Below are 18217 nucleotides of genomic sequence, written 5' to 3'. Positions count from 1 at the left end.
AAACCTTACAGCAGGACAACCTACAGTTCGTGATTGATCTAAAAATTTTAATTTTAAATTTAATAATTAGATTATAAATTAGATTTAATCTAAAAAATAATCTAAGCATGTATAAATAATCATGTAATAAACAACCTAGGCTCTGATACCAATTGAAGGAACCAGATCTAGGGTTTCAGGGTTAGATCTTGAAACTTTTTCAAGATCAGACAATGAAAGACTAAAATAAATCAAAATTTATCTTATAAAATTAGAGAATCTCTAAATTTAAGATCTTATTATATATTTATTATATAGTATTTGTTGGGTATCAAATATCCACAGCCGAAGTCCTCAGCAGAATCGACAACACGACAGCTCCGCCCGGACTCCCACGGGAGCCGGGCTTCATCCTCAACACCCGCTACCGGTAAGCCCCGTCCGGACTCCTATGGGAGTCGGACCTCGCCTTTGACTTTAATTGCAGGAAGACTCCGCCCGGACTCCTACGGGAGCCGGGCTTCGACCTCGACTCCAACGGCTGCAGACAGACTTCGTCCGGACTCCTACGGGAGCAGGACTCCGCCGATAACTTCGACCTCAAGTTGACTCCGCCCGGACTCCTACGGGAGCCGGGCTTCATCCTCGACTCCAACGGCTATAGACAGACTTCGTCTGGACTCCTACGGGAGCCAGACTCCGCCGACAACTTCGACCTCAAGTTGACTCCGCCCGGACTCCAATGGGAGCCGGGCTTCGTCCTCGACTCCAACGGCTGCAGACAGACTTCGTCCGGACTCCTACGGGAGCCGGACTCCGCCGACAACTTCAACCGCAAGGGGGACTCCACCCGGACTCCCACAAGAGCCGGGCTCCGTTGCTGACTCCGATTGCCGGTAAGATCCGTCCGGACTCCCACGGGAGTCAGACTTTCCACCTGACTTGTCGCTGACTCCGATTGCCGGTAAGATCCGTCCGAACTCCCACGGGAGCCGGACTTTCCACCTGACTTTAGTTGCAGAGGACTCCGCCCGAACTCCCACGGGAGCCGAACTCCGTCATCAGCTCCGACCACTGCCGAGCTTCAGCCGATGGATCTGCACTCTCTGACAGGCTGTTTTAACGGCCACGATCCTGCTCCACTTCCTGCGGTGGATTCTGTGCAGCTTCATTACTCTCTAACAGGCTGTATCAACGGCCATGATTCTGCTCCACTCCCTGTGGCGGATCCTACGCGACCCCATTACTCTCTGACAGGCTGTATCAACGGCCATGATTCTGCTCCACTCCCTGCGGTGGGTGCCGCGTGACTCCACTACTCCCTGGCAATTAGCGGCAACGGATGCCGCTCCACTACCTGCAACAGGCTCCACGTGGCAGGCCATAGCAATAGCCACGGGTCTACTCCACTACTCTTCGCAGCAAATTTTGCCTGACTCTGGACAGCCGTCTGCCAGACGGTTACAGGCGTCGCTATCAATCTGCTGCCCCCTCCGTCTATAAAAGGAAAACTCCAGATACGTTATTCTATAAGCTCTCGTCTTTTTATCTAAAAACTCTGCTAAATTCTCCGTTCGAGCGCTCCATTCTTGTTGAGGCAGAGAACTGACTTGAGCGTCGGAGGGTCTTGCCGGAGCAACCCCACCTCCGGTTTAGACTTTCTTTGCAGGTCCCGACGGCGACCGCGACTTCCCCAACTCCAGCTTCTCCGGTGCAAGCGGATTTTTGCACCAACAGGATTGGCGCTAGAGGAAGGGCCGTGTCTTCGCAGTACCCTTGTTCTTAAAGGAGCGCTCAACAGATCCACTTCCGACCATCTTTTCCGGCACCCACTCCTCCTTCCCTCATCTGATGCCTTCTCACGAGGCCTTTGCACAACTACCTCCGGCTATGGTCGCCAATGAGGAGTGGCCGGATGACCGGCCTCTGCCGGATTCTATCAATGCCATCTCGGGGAAATTCCAGCGGGAGGCAACCAACATACCAGCTGCATCCCCCAAGCGGCAAAAAGTTGAAGAACCCATAACCTTTACCGAAGAAGACACCCAGGGAGTCCAATTCCCTCATAACGATACGATCGTAGTTTCCTTGAATATAGCAAATTACGACGTCCGTCGCATTCTCATCGACAATGAAAGTTCGACCGACATCTTCTTCTATGATGCCTTTTCAAGAATGTCCGCTCTTGGCGGTCATCTAAGACCGATTTGCTCCCCCTTGATAGGGTTTACCGGTGACGCCGTTCCGACGGAGGGAATGATAGCTTTGACTGTGGCCGCGGGTCAGTATCCAAAGCAGTCCAGGGCTCTGGTGAATTTCTTGGTGGTAAAGGCACCATCCGCCTACAATGCAATCCTTGGCCGACCCGGCCTCAATGCTCTCAGAGCTGTCGTTTCAACCTACCATTTAAAATTGAAGTTCCCCACCAACCAGGGGATCAGAGAGGTCCGGGGAGACCAAGCCCTGGCCAGACATTGCTACAACATCGCCTTGCAAAGAAGCGACCGGGCTGACCCCTATCCCGTCGATGGATTGGATGCTCGCGACGACCTCACCGAAGAAAGGGGCGGCCCAATCGAAGATCTGGTACCAGTTCCCCTGAATGATGGGAATGCGGAGCATGTGGTGTTGATTGGCTCCAACCTGGGGGAGGAGGTGCGGACGTGTCTTATTGATTTCCTCTGAAGGAATGCGGACGTTTTCACTTGGGTTCCGGCGGACATGCCGGGGATTGACACGGAAGTCATGGAGCATCATCTGGCAGTCGATCCGAAGCATCGACCGACAAAAGAAAAAATCCAGGGTCATGCCCCGGAGAGGCAGAAGGCGATAGCCGAGGAAGTGGATAAGCTTCTCAAGGCCGGATTCATTAAGGAAGTCAATTATCCTGATTGGATTTCCAATGTTGTTTTGGTCAAGAAAGCAAACGGCAAGTGGAGGATGTGTATAGACTTCAAAAAGCTAAATAAGGCTTGTCCAAAGGACAGCTACCCCCTTCCTAGAATCGACCAACTGGTGGACGCTACCTCAGGCCATGAGCTCCTCACTTTTATGGATGCGTTCTCTGACTATAATCAAATTAGAATGGCATCGGAAGATGAAGAAAAGACAGCTTTCATCACTAATCGCAGCCTTTACTGCTACAGGATCATGCCATTCGACCTCAAGAATGCGGGCGCAACCTACCAACGGCTGGTGAACAAAATCTTCAAAGAGCAGATCGGCCGAAACATGAAGGTCTACGTGGACGATATGCTTGTAAAAAGCAAGTCTTCCAGGAATCATGTCGCCGACCTCGAGGAAACTTTTGGCGCTCTTCGAAAGTATAGAATGAAGCTGAACCCAACTAAATACGCTTTTGGGGTAACCTCAGGAAAGTTCCTGAGCTTCCTGGTATCAGGGCGCGGGATTGAGGCCAATCCAGAGAAAATTCGCGCCATCCAAGAGATGACCGCCCCAAAGTCGATCAAGGAGGTTCAGCGCCTCACAGGGAGGATAGCGGCTCTTAATCGCTTCATCACGAGGTCGGTCGAACGATGTTTGCCCTTCTTTCAAACCCTCAAGCAGCTGAAAAACTTCTGTTGGACCTCTGAATGCCAACAGGCATTCGAAGAATTAAAAAACTACCTTAGCTCACCCCCGCTGCTGGCAAAGCCTGAACCTGGGGAGGAACTATTTTTATACCTGGCGGTCTCTCCCATGGCCCTTGCGGCCGTCCTTGTCAAAGAAGAAATGAAAGTCCAGCGACCAGTCTACTACATTAGCCGTGCGCTGAGGGACGTCGAGACCAGGTACACCAAATTAGAAAAACTGACCTACGCCTTGTTGGTTGCAGCTCGGAGGCTCCGACCCTACTTTCAAGGGCACACCGTGACGCTACTCACCGATCAACCGATCAAGGCGATTTTGCACCGGGCTGACACCTCCGGAAGAATGGCAAAATGGATGATCGAACTCACGGAATTCGACATCGACTACAGACCTAGACCAGCAGTAAAGGCCCAAATATTGGCAGATTTCATAGTAGAGTGCACCATCCCAGAGGAGGCCGAACCTGAGCAAAGCAAAGTTGACGACCTGAAGTCTCAACCGAACTCCCCCAACGAAGTAGCCAATCCCTCCGATTGCTTTTGGACCCTCTATGTGGACGGATCTTCCAACATGGCAGGCGTGGGTGCAGGCCTGATCTTGGTCAGCCCGGAGGGAGTCATCGTGGAGTACGCTCTGTGTTTTGAGTTTTCCGCAACAAATAATGGAGCGGAATATGAAGCTCTGATCGCAGGATTAAGGATCGCCAAAGAGCTGGAAATAGGTCAACTCCGGGTACACAGCGACTCCCAACTAGTGGTGGGACAAGTCAGCGGGAGTTATGAAGCGCGGGAGGACAGTATGGCCAAATATCTGGAGAAAGTAAAGGAGCTTACCCCCGCCTTTAGCAGTTTCTACATCAGGCAGATTCCAAGGCTGGAGAATACCAGAGCCGATCTTCTCTCCAAGCTGGCGACATCGGCTCCGACCGAATTGCCCAAAGGTATCCTCTTTGAAGTTCTAAAACATCCGAGTACAGAAGAATCGCGGCCCGTAATGGAGATCGACCACGAGCCCAGCTGGGTCGACCCGCTGATAACCTATCTTAGAGATGGAGTTCTCTCCCAAGACGCGAAGGAGGCTCGGAAGCTCCGAAATCAAGCCTCCCGGTACATCCTTCATGAGGGCAAATTGTACAAAAGATCATACTCCTTGCCCCTCTTAAGATGCCTCCGGCCCTCGGAAGCTGACTACGCCTTATGGGAAGTACACGAGGGAGTTTGCGGAAACCATTTGGGAGCTAGATCTTTAACCCACAAGCTACTCCGCCAAGGATATTACTGGCCAACGATGCATCATGATTCGATTGAATATGTTAAAAAGTGTGATCGATGCCAGAGATACGCCAACGTCCAGAGACAGCCCGCCACCGAGCTCGCACCCTTGAGTGCCCCATGGCCTTTTGCACAATGGGGGATGGACATCCTTGGCCCCTTTCCCATGGCGTCTGGACAAAGAAAGTTTCTCTTTGTAGCGATCGACTACTTCACCAAATGGGTTGAAGCCGAACCACTAGCAAAAATCACAGAAGCGAAAGTACAAGATTTCGTCTGAAAGTCAGTTGTATGCAGGTTCGGTCTGCCTAGAACCCTAATCACTGATAATGGATGTCAATTCACGGGAGCAAGATTTGCCGAATTCTGTGAAGATCTAAACATCTCCCACAACTTCATATCAGTAGCCCATCCTCAGACGAACGGCGAGCTGAGGTGACTAACAGAACCCTTTTGCAGGGGATTAAGACAAGGCTTGAAAAAGCAAAAGGAACTTGGGCGGACGAGCTTTATCATGTGCTATGGGCGTATCGAACTACCCAAAGGTTACCTACGGGGGAGACCCCCTTTCCTTTAGCCTTCGGAACGGAAGCCGTCATCCCGATCGAGCTTAAACTCCCGTCGGCACGAGTCATGGCATTTGACGAACACCAAAATTCACAAAGTCTTAGAGCCAACCTCGACCTACTGGAAGAAAGACGGGAGATCGCTCAGGTTCGAATGGCAGCCTACAGACAGAAAGTTGCTCGATATTACAACGCCCGGGTCAAGAACAAAGCCTTTAAAGCAGGAGATCTAGTGCTTCGACGAGCTGCTATCTCGCAACCTCAGGACCGGGGGAAACTCGCCCCAAACTGGGAGGGACCTTATGAGGTCAAAGAAGTAGTCCGACCCGGAACTTATTATCTTAAGGAGCTCGGAGGAGCCGACCTCCCGCGACCGTGGAGCTCAGAAAACTTACAGATGTACTACCAGTAACTTCGTTTTAATCAAAAATCGCATACCCATATGTCTTTGGACAATTCAAACAAACTGTATCAAAAGCAAAAGGGCAACCTCATAAAGTCGAAGGCCGGTTCCATTTAGACCGGATGGGTGGAGAGGCCTTACAACGCCCATATGTGCCCCCACAGCCCTGTTAGGGACAGGAGGAGAACCTCGTCCTAACTTGAGCAAAGTCGAAGGCCCGGTTCCATTTAGACCGGATGGGGGGAGAGGCCTTACAACGCCCATATGTGCCCCCACAGCCCTGTTAGGGACAAGAGGAGAACCTCGCCCTAACTTGAGCAAAGTCGAAGGTCCGGTTCCATTTAGACCAGATGGGGGGAGAGGCCTTACAACGCCCATATGTACCCCCACAGCCCTGTTAGGGACAGGAGGAGAATCTCGCCCTAACTTGAGCAAAGTCGAAGGCCCGGTTCTATTTAGACCGGATGGGGGGAGAGGCCTTGCAACGCCCATATGCGCCCCCACAGCCATGCCAGGAACAGGAGGAGGACCTCGTCCTGACATGAACAAAGTCAAAGGCCCGGTTCTTTTAGACCGGATGGGAGGAGAGGCCCTGCAACGGCCATATGCGCCCTCCAAGAGGAAAACCTTGCCCTAGCTTAAGCAACTTCGACCGGTGGTAAGCCCGGCCCGGACTCCTACGGGAGCCGGGCTCCATCACCGACATCGACTACAGGATAACTCCGCCTGGACTCCTATGGGAACCGGGCTCCATCGCCAACCTTGACTGCCGGTAAGCTTCGTCCGGACTCTTACGGGAGCTGGACTCCGCCGACAACAGCAACTGCCAGTAAGCCTTGTCCGGACTCCTACGGGAGCCGGACTTCGCCTATGACCTTGATTGCAGGAAGACTTCGCTCGGACTCCCACGGGAGCCGAACTTCGCCTCGGCTTCAGCGGAGAAAAACTCCAAGCGAAAAAGGAAGGCAATGGAGTGCAACAGTGACAATTGGAAAACAAACAGCGCCCGAGGGTGACAGAGGCTCGGATCCTCAAATTCAAGCCCTAGGAGGGACCCCGGGCCTGAATGGCCCCAAGCGAACCTGCAGCCATTGACGGAATGACAATCGGGTATCTTCGAACGGCGTAAAAGTCGAAAAGGAGCTCGGCAAATAACAACCCTACACGAATAAAAGAGGTCGTCGATGACCTTAGGATGACATGAAAAAGAAAAGAAGAAAAGGAGAAAGAAAGAGGAAAGGAAAATGAAGAAGTTCGACAAACAACTATTCGATGCAAGATGCAGACAAGGTAACAAAATCTCCTTTTCATTTAATAAGATATACGTTACAAGACCCGGTGGGTCAAGAAAGAAAAAAAAAAAAAAAAAAAGAAGATATACATCATTGCAAGCCTCGCGAACATGGCTTGGAAAGGATATACTGGAGGCCGCTCCAAGCTGCAAACTCCTCTTCCCGTCTCTGTCCTTCTCAGCCGCGTTCTCCAGTGCATGTAACGAACCTATCGGCTCTCATCCCATCTTGCTTCGCTTCATCTCTGAAGTCCCAACCCTAGGGGGAAAAGGGTGGGATAGATTCCCGGGGGCGGTAAGGGCAACGGGAGCAGTGACGAAGACCTATTTCAAGAAGAGCCGGAGTCACCTTGGAGGCAACGGTGATGCCAATGATATGCTCCATCTCCGAATGCTCCGCGACAGCCGCCACCCAAAATACTCCGGCAAGGTCGGCATGCGCTACTTCCACCGTCCCCGCAACAAATCCCACTGCCCCACCATCGACGCCGCCCGCTTCTGGTCCCTCGGCCCCGACGGCCTCAAGGATCCCGCCACAGCTTGTGACGACAGCTCTGCCCTCTTGACCGGTATCACCCCGCCTTGCTACTCCGAAATTCTCGGGCAGGATAACTTTACCGGTGGCCCCCGTTATTAAACCCCTGTTGTTGAAGGAATTCTTTCTTGAGCCCCCTTTGAAATGACGGGGATCCTCACCGGCCGCTGTTCTCCTCCTCGCCTTCCTCCAAGCCCTAGACATCCCTTCAAGGATGGCCTCCGGGGTAGAGGACATGGCGTGGGAACCCCTTAGAGAAGAATTGGGGGACTGAAGACGGCAAGGACCGGTGCGGGGGAAGTAGCTGAGTAGCTAGGCTCTCAGATGAAAGAAGGGTGCCGTCTTCCCGACAGAATGAAACCCCGAAGGGAGAGTAGGGGGTTTAAATAGCTACCGAATCTTAGCGCAGTTATGGCAGCGGGCATACCTGGGCCAACTGATGCATGCCACGTGTTCCGCATGTCCCCCTCACCGCTATCAAGGATTGACCGTTCGCAGATTTTCGTAGCGCGACGCTTGGGATCGCATTTCGATGGGAGTTCCGAAAGGACTCTTCAGGTCACCTTAACCAGAAAAAGAGTTCTGATATGCACACATTTAATGCCAAAATATCTGGGAGCGGCGGTGCACAGGATTCGAGGGGACGGTTTCGACTGTGCCCATCTCTCTGTACTTCCTTCATTCGAAATTCGAACTCGAAAGTAGGGGGACTGGTGTTGGGTATAAAATACCCACAGCCGAAGTCCTCAGCAGAATCGACTACACGACAGCTCCGCCCGGACTCCCACGGGAGTCGGGCTCCGTCCTCAACACCCGCTACCGGTAAGCCCCGTCCGGACTCCTACGGGAGCCGGACCTCGCCTTTGACTTTAATTATAGGAAGACTCCGCCCGGACTCCTACGGGAGCCGGGCTTCGACCTCGACTCCAACGGCTACAGACAGACTTCGTCTGGACTCCTACGGGAGCCGAACTCCGCCGACAACTTCGACCTCAAGTTGACTCCGCCCGGACTCCTACGGGAGCCGGGCTTCATCCTCGACTCCAACGGCTGCAGACAGTCTTCATCCGGACTCCTACGGGAGCCGGACTCCGCCGATAACTTCAACCTCAAGTTGACTCCGCCCGGACTCCTACGAGAGTCGGGCTTTGTCCTCGACTCCAACGGCTGCAGACAGACTTCGTCCGGACTCCTACGGGAGTCGGACTCCACCGACAACTTCAACCGCAAGGGGGACTCCGCCCGGACTCCCACAAGAGCCGGGCTCCGTCGCTGACTCTGATTGCCGGTAAGATCCGTCCGGACTCCCATGGGAGCCGGACTTTCCACCTGACTTGTCGCTGACTCCGATTGCCGGTAAGATCCGTCTAGACTCCCACGGGAGTCGGACTTTCCACCTGACTTTAGTTGCAGAGGACTCCACCCGGACTCCCATGGGAGCCGAACTCCGTCATCAGCTCCGACCACTGCCGAGCTTCAGCCGATGGATCTGCACTCCCTGACAGGCTGTTTTAACGGCCACGATCCTGCTCCACTTTCTGCGGCGGATTCCGCACAGCTCCATTACTCTCTGACAGGCTGTATCAACAGCCATGATTCTGCTCCACTCCCTGCGGTGGATCCTACGCGACCCCATTACTCTCTGACAGGCTGTATCAACGGCCATGATTCTGCTCCACTCCCTACGGTGGGTGCCACGTGACTCCACTACTCCCTGGCAATTAGCAGCAACGGACGCCGCTCCACTACCTGCAACAGGCTCCACGTGGCAGGCCATAGCAATAGCCACGTGTCTACTCCACTACTCTTCGCAGCAAATTCTGCCTGACTCTGGACAGCCGTCTGCCAGACGGTTACAGGCGTCGCTGTCAATCTGCTGCCCCCTCCGTCTATAAAAGGGAAACCCCAGATACGTTATTCTCTAAGCTCTCATCTTTTTATCTAAAAACTCTGCTAAATTCTCCGTTCGAGCGCTCCATTCTTGTTGAGGCAGAGAACTGACTTGAGCGTCGGAGGGTCTTGCCGGAGCAACCCCACCTCCGGTTTAGACTTCCTTTGCAGGTCCCGGTGGCGACCACGACTTCCCCAACTCCAGCTTCTCTGGCGCAAGCAGATTTTTGCACCAACAGTATTAAATCAAAAATTAAAATATAAAAAGCAAGAACTACATGTTGATCATATCAACATGTTTCCATATTACATCTAATGTATGTAAAATATAATAGATCAGATCTATTATCTTGCAAGTTAGATATTCTAACTTTGTTGATCCAGGCTTGAGGATGATGTTGCGAGCTGTACATGCATCTGGCCTCTAGGAGTCATCCACACAAGCCCACGAATCATGATCAAAAATCCTAGTCCAGAAAATCAACACAGTATGCTAGTACTGTGCTGATCCTTCTTCGATGGTCGATCAGATACCTCCTTCTTCTTGATTTGGACTCTTCCAAAGATAAGAAGTAGGATAAAGAATTTTAGATATGAGACACTCTCAGAAAACTCACAGATGGAGGAAGAGAAGAGGTGAACACAGCAACCTAGAAGAAGACCCTCTTCTTCTTCTCTTTGCTCTAACCCAGACACATAGTTTTGTGTCTATTATATCTCCACACTCCTACACTCTTTCTCTCTGATTTTCACATAGCTCAAAGGTCTCTCAATTTTCTATAATTTACAAAAATCTCAAGAAGAAATTTATCTTAAATAATGAGATATGAAGAATCCTTGTCTAGGTCAAATACCTAGTCAAGAAAAATCCAAACAGGGCAAGACAAGGGGTGCCCAACTCTTGGGCACTCTCTCCTTCTTTTTCTGCCATGGACCACCAGCAAAAGGCACACAATATATGCCATAAATACCATAAAAATCTCAAAAAAAATCTGAGTAAAATCAGTGCCATAAGGAAAGATTTTTGGTTTCCTAAAATTATATCTCATAGAATTTGAAATCCAAACTAATTCCTACTTTGACTTGGTCCACAACCACATTCCATGTAAGAGAGAAAGAAAGGAAAGCTTTGGACAAGTGTGAAGGCCTAGGAGAGAATATTTTGTCGCACAAAATAAGAGAGAGTGGGCATGGGGGACTAAGGTGGCATAAGGTGAAATCCTAGTCTCACTAGGATTCAATCTATGACTTGTTCAAATTTGATTTCTCAAACCAAATCAAATCAAAATCAAATCAACCTAATTAAAATAGATCTTAACCCAATTAAAAATTTAATCAAATTAAATTAGATTTAAATCTGATTTTATTTTTTAATCGAATTAGAAATTAGGTTGACCCAAGTCCTAATTGAACTAGGACTAGTTTTTTCTTGCACTTAGCTTATCCAATAAACTAATTGAACTTAATCCAATCAAGCTCAAACTAAATCTAATTAAATAATATTCAATTAGACTTAATCTCATCCCATTGGCTTAATCAAATTAAATCAATTAGCAATCAAATTGCTAATCGATCCTCCTGTAACACTTGCACTAGGTTAAATGTTAATCATATTGATCGTTTAACCCTAGAACGATTCTTTATCATTGATCAACCATCCGATCGGATCATAAACTCTAATGTGTGTGACCTCATAGGTTCAAACCTAAGTCAGTAGCATAGAAATAAATTCTTATACCAATCGAAGTGATCACCTAGCAATGGTACCCGACGGTCAGATAGGTCGAATGTGTAGAACAACATCCTTAGAACCCATGCGGATATAGTTTTCATATAATTCATCCTCTTGACCAAAATACTCATAAGATACCTCAGAGTTCAACTGTCAACTCTGATCAGATTGTCCACATTGTATTTCAAAATATCAAATCCATCTGATGGATTATCCTGGCCAAGGTTTTGCTAAATTGAAATACAGCGACTCATTCTTCTCCAACTCTTGGAGTGATCATTTCCATCTTGATCACATTCTGACTTTGCAAGTACTTGACTGTGCCCAGAAGCCTTCCATCACTGAATTAAAAATTCAGTTAGTCCAGTACCAAAGCACTGTGAGTTGCTTGTAAGTCACTGAGGCGATCTCAGGTCTAAGGGACACTTATACCTATATCCCATCAGAGACATTCTCGACAGTAGAATACTCTGGAGTTGGTCATGTTCAATGATGATGTACCCTTATATCTCACCTGTATTCCATACCAGTGTCTCCACACTCCTTGGTTAAGAGGATAATCAACCCATATGGCCTACAGTGACCTATGCTCGATAGAAGCTGTCGTCCTTATTAACAGTCTATCATTTGATCGTGAACAGTTTTAAGGACTAATCAATAAATTTTCTCTTTATCGAACCTAAATAGTTCTAAGGACTTCATCACAACAACGGAGTTCATTAGAAGATGAAAACTTGTGATGAAAATATCAAAAATATATTTTATTTATTAACAAATCAATTATAATACAAGGTTGCTCAACCATCAACAGGTTGATGATTGACTTTTGGATATATTTTTCAACATCATGCACACAAGATACCATGGTAATCTCAGATCAAAGGATCATATGCACCACTCCCACTGATGAACTATCTGTTGATATGCTGTAAGGCTCCATTAGATGTTCTTTCTGTGGGTCTATTCAGTGAACTCATTCTCTAATGAGCACCTACATCTTTGTATTAGTGTCACCACACAAATAGTAGTGAGATCAACCATCCTCTCTATTGAGCATACATATGATGTACAAGTCTTATCGGAGTCATCGATCTCCAACTCGATGATCCAATGATTGAAAATATTTTAGATTGAGGCTATCAAGATTTTAGGTCTCACTGGTATGATCTCATCATGATCCTAAAATCATTGCTCTAATCTATAGAGTTTATCATAATCATATAAATATAATACAGTAAATGATAAAATATAATACCTCATATAAATAAAATAACTAATGTCATGTAAATGAGTTGAAAGATAATAAAAAAATATCCCATCGCATCTCCATGCAATTGGCTTGTAGGGCACTATTCTTTCAGTTCATAGGTCTGAAAGAATAATATCCTATAAGCTAATCACATATGTGATGAGATGAGATATCTTTCTATATTTTATCTTTCAAACTTATGTATTTGATATTATTTATTAATAAAGTTAGACATCTTTGATTCATTATATGCTGTATCTTATACTTGTTTAAGATTATAATGAATCTCATAGATTGGAGCAATGATTTTAGAATCATGATGAGATTATGCCAGTGAGACCTAAATCTTTGATAGTTCTCATCTAAAATATTTTTAATTGTTGGTTCATTGAGTCGGAGATCAATGATACTGGTAGGACTGGCACATCCTATGTATGCTTGATGGAGAGGGTAGTTGATCTCACAACCACTTGTGTGTGATATAATACAAGGATGTGGGTGCTCATTAGAGAATTAGTTCACTGAATTGACCTAAGAAAAAATATCTGATAGAGCCTTATTTGCATGTCAGCTGGTTGTTCTCTAGTGAAAGTTGTGCAAGTGATCCTTAGACCTGAGATCACCATGGTATCTTATGTACATAAATTTATATTTTAGTTATTCTCTAGCTTAGTTCTTTGATCTTTGTATGGGGTGTTTTGAATATGATAAAGTATGCATAGAGGTTGTGAGTGATCAATAAGAAATCGATCACTCCTAATAAGGGGAGCGAACATCCTATGTGATCTTTAGGATGATGATTCGGAAAGTCTTTAACTAAAGTAGGATGATAATTAGATAAAAATTTTTGATATATTATTAACTGAATCATCATTTTTGATCGAGATACATATAGATCAGCATTTGATTTTAACATGATTCCATACCTATTGCTCATCTAGGATGTTGTATGACTTAAGGATTGAATTCCATGTAACTTACCAATGAATGATAATTTTGATATTTTTACCAAATTTTATCTCTTTAGATAGTCATGATATATTGTTAGATATCAATCTTGACTTGTAAACTCATAAGAATTAAAAGAGTTTAATTCAAATATTAATTAAAAAGAGTTTTGATTAATTGGTGCAATTGAATTGACCTAATCTAATCGAATTAGAGTTAAGTCAAGAGGCTAAGTCCACCGTTGGCTAGATTTGAAATCCAATGGATCACACACTTTGAGATTTGATCTTGGTCTATTTTTATTTGAACTTATTGTAATTCTAAGGATTAATTTCATATGCCAGCACATTGCATTATCCCAAGTTTTCAATTTAGTTAGTTCAAAGTATTTGAGCTAGACTTAACCTATTGTCTTGAACCTAATTAGATTAGGTCCATATTTAATTGATTTCTTATCTTTACATGAAAGTGTTTCATGTGTGAAAGAGGTTCTTCATGCCACCCACTTGAATTTAATGCCAAAATTTAATGGGACATCTCATTACTGGTGGTATGGTAAATGAAGAGTCTTTCTTTTAACACATCTCTTTGTTTCTCCCTCCATTTATTTCTTTCACACATCATTAATATATGATATCTATAGGTGTGAAAGAGGAGGAGCTTTTCTATATTTAGAACTCCTCCACACCATTTATTCTTGCATAAGGATTCATTTTCCCTTGTGAGAAGGTGGAGCACCAAGAGTTGGCACCCCTTGAGAGACCCATGCACCTCTTCATTTTCTATTTATAGAGGATGCCCCTATGGATTTTGGAATAGATATCCTAGCATTTGGGCATGGGATAAGTGAGGATTAAGCAAAAAAAATCTAAAAATAATTAAAAAAAAAGAAGAGAGGAAAAAATAGAAAGAGAGAGAAGAAGAGAGAAGAAGGCAAGTGAGGGCTGCTTGACCTAGGATTTGATTTTTCCATATGTTGGAGTATAAACTAAACTCTAGGTGGTGAGATATCTTGAGAAGAGATTCTTGGTGTGGTGTTAGTGAAGGAATCAAAGAAAAATAGGTAGTGGTGTAATTTATTCTTGGAGAAGGACATTAACAGCATTCTTGTGAAGAAAGGTTGCAGCACTATTTCGATTGGAAAGGACCTTGATCATCTTCTGTGTGGGTCACCGTTAGAGGGCTTCTACTTTAGAGCCTAATAGAGATCATTTTGTCATCTAATCATCTTCTTTAAAAGTATAATTTCTATCTTATTGCATGCTTGAATGGTTTGACTGGAGTCTATAACGTGATTCTAGAGTTTGAATTTTGATATGCTAATTTTAAGTGTTAAAACTCTTTTTATGCATGTTAAAAAAATTTTAAAATTTATATTTGAAAGAAAACCGTCTTTTTCCTTTGTAGGATCTTTCAGATTTCATCAAATCTGAGATGGAATAATTTAAAATTTTTATCCTATGTTATTTCAGATCTAATGTCTGTTAGATCTAATTTTATTATTTGATATTTAAAATCTAAAATTAAATCTAAAAGTATGAGAAGTATAGACATACCTCAAGGGTAATCTGATTACACTGTAGATGATCTCAGCACAGCCTGAGGTTCTGATGTAGCCACACAAGCACCTGGCCTCTACTAGTATCCACTCAGGCAGGATCTGAAATATCTTTTCCTTACAAATCTACGCTCCAAAAATCAGATCTCTATCTGATTTGGAAGTACTTCAGAACTTCTTCTGAAGTTGGAGTAGCAGCCTATCGAAAATGTCCTGCAGCCTTCCTGTTCCAAGCGTCACCATGCCTTTTTCTTGCACCAGATGAATGTCCAACTCTTGGACATGAAAAAGGGAGAGAGGAGAGCAGGGAGGATATGGAGAAGAGGAGAGGATTCTCATTTGGCTGGGTATTGAGTAGAAACTTACGAACTCTAGGCGCAGACAGAGATTTTATAGACCCTGTATGCTGCGCAGTGTCACATCATTCGACCAATCAAAAAATTTTAATTAATTTTGAAAAAATTTTGATTGATAGAGTGATATCATCTGATCATATCAGATAAGAACCCCCACCCTCTCTCCTATGTTAGCACCAACTTTGGATAAACACAAGCAAGGTGGCACCCAAGAGTCCATGTTAATCAGGACTCTTCATTCTTATCCATTTGGGGTGCCCACTTTAATCCAATTGGGCTCACACCATAATCTGATTATGGCATCCAATTCAATGTGGTTTTGGCATGTGGACACTCCACAAAAATCCTCCAATGAGCTCTCTTCAGTTTAAGACCCATATGTCAATATTTGACAGATGTACTAAAATGAAATTGGCAGGTGACAGAATTAGCAGGTGCTTGTCTTAAATTCATCTCATGAATTAAGATAAGCCTTTTCTAAGCTGGACAAACTTTATTTAGACTGAGAGAAATCTTCTCAAGATTCTCTGGATGAGTCAAATCATATTTGGCTCAGTAGAGATAGAAAAGATTACACGAGAAGAAAGTTAGGCTCAATCGTGTGCTAGCACAATTTTCTTGAACCTAATTGGATCTTATCCAAATCAATTGGGTTAGCCCAATTGATGATATCCAGACCCTAACTCTTGTTTGTATGATCCAGTTAGGTTCAATTCCATATGATAATGAGACATGTCGTGATCTCATCATCGACATCATCGAAACTCCTTTCGATGGATCAGAACTCTTCTGATTCAGACAATTAGAATGATCATCATCAAGGTCATTCTAATTGCTCCAAAATCCATCAGTGATACCTAGCAGTATGTGGTGACAATCCATCAGAACTAAAGACAAACCTCTCGGTGCAGCTATCTATGTGATTGAGTTCCTCTATCATGAGTCCCGACTGAATTAGGGTTAAGGTGAACTCATCAAACCCAACATCAGTCATATGAATCAATCGATCGATCCGAGTTCGATGTGAAATCCCAATGGAAAACTCTTTTCCATTATTTCACTCTACCATGGCCATGGGCTTAAGGACTCGATCTTTCGATCATCATAGGACTACTCCTCTCATCTACCGAGGTTGATAGATCTCATCTTGATGCGACCTAGTTCCTACAATGAATATGCTACAGCCAACATACACCTCAGGGTTCTGAATGGCTAGAAGATCGAGTTATGGTGTAGTCAAACTATAATACACTCAAGGTGAACTGTCGATGCACCTCAGGTCAAAGAACTAGACACACAACTGCAGCATTGAGCTAGTCATCGATGAGAAGGTAAACTTCCTTATGACTGCTCAAGGTGGTCATGCTTAGTACTCTCTTCTCAATGAATACCTATACTCTCACTTCGATGTCTCCACACCATAGACTCAAGATACATCTATCCTAAGGAAGCGATCGTACACCAACCTTCCGGATCGATCACCATCCTCATGATGACCTATGGTCAGGAGCTGTTTATGAGTTAGTTATGTAAATTCATGCCTTAAATTTTCAACTCTTAAAAATATGAATTGACATTCCTACTAACTCAAAGGATGTATCACATACACAATGTACACAATATGATAGAAGAATAACCCATTTATTGATTTATAATCAAAATTATAAATTTGCCTTTAGATTTGTACAGGAATGTGTCAGCCAATCTGGCATTTAGGGCACACATCTAACAAACTCTCACTTGACCTAATGCCAATTGGCTATATATCTAAGTCCCATCTTCTCAAGATAGGCTTCGATCTTTTGCTGGCCCAATGGCTTAGTCAATGGGTCTCCCACATTGTCTATGGAGTCGACTCTCTTGACCTCGACATAATCTTTTTTGAGATAATCATGAATCAAATGGAATCGCCGCTCGATGTGCTTGGACTTCTGGTGAGACCTTGGCTCCTTAGCTAGGCCTATGGTACTATTATTGTCACAATAAAGAGGTATGGCATCCGATGACATCTCTCCAAGCTCTGCGATAAACTTCTTATACCAGAATGCCTCCTTTGTAGCTTTCGATGCAGTAATATACTCTGTCTCCATAGTGAAATCAGCAATCATCGTCTGCTTGAAACTCTTCCAGCTGACTGCACCACCATTGCAAATGAACAGACTTCAAATGTTGACTTTCGATCATTTATATCAGACATAAAGTCTGAGTCTGTATATCCCTGAATCTGGAGTTCTTCATTCCCAAAGACTAAAAATATATCCTTAGTCCTTCTCAAGTACTTAAGGATACATTTCACAGAAGTCCAGTGCTCTTTGCCTGGATTCGACTGATATCTACTTGTGACACTCGCAGCATGGGCTATATCAGGTCGTGTACATAGCATGGCACACATAAGGCTCCCTATTATCGAAGCATAAGGATCTTGCTCATGCGTTCAATCTCCTCAGGTGTGCTAGGGCACATCTTCTTGGAGAGATGAATACCATGTCTAAAAGGTACTAAACCTCTTTTAGAGTTTTCATGCTAAATCTTTTTAGCACCTCCTCTATGTACATCTTCTGTGAAAGTCCGAGCATCCTATTTGGTTTATCTCTGTAGACCTTAATATTGGGAATAGTATCCCAAAGCCAATCGTCAGCCTGTTGACGGTTGTGCTCTTTCTTGTATTAGTATATGAATTATAAATAAATAAAATTATTTTGATATTTTTATCACAAATTATTTCATCTTCTAATGAACTCCTGTGTTGGGGTGAAGTCCTTAGTGTTGGGAATAGTGTCCCAAAGCCAATCGTCAGCCTGTTGACGGTTGTGCTCATTTTTGTATTTATACATGAATTATGAATTAA

The sequence above is a fragment of the Elaeis guineensis genome, chromosome 8, assembly GCF_000442705.2.
Source record: "Elaeis guineensis isolate ETL-2024a chromosome 8, EG11, whole genome shotgun sequence".
In the NCBI taxonomy this organism is placed as follows: Eukaryota; Viridiplantae; Streptophyta; class Magnoliopsida; order Arecales; family Arecaceae; genus Elaeis; species Elaeis guineensis.
Note: the sequence above shows the minus strand (reverse complement) of the source record.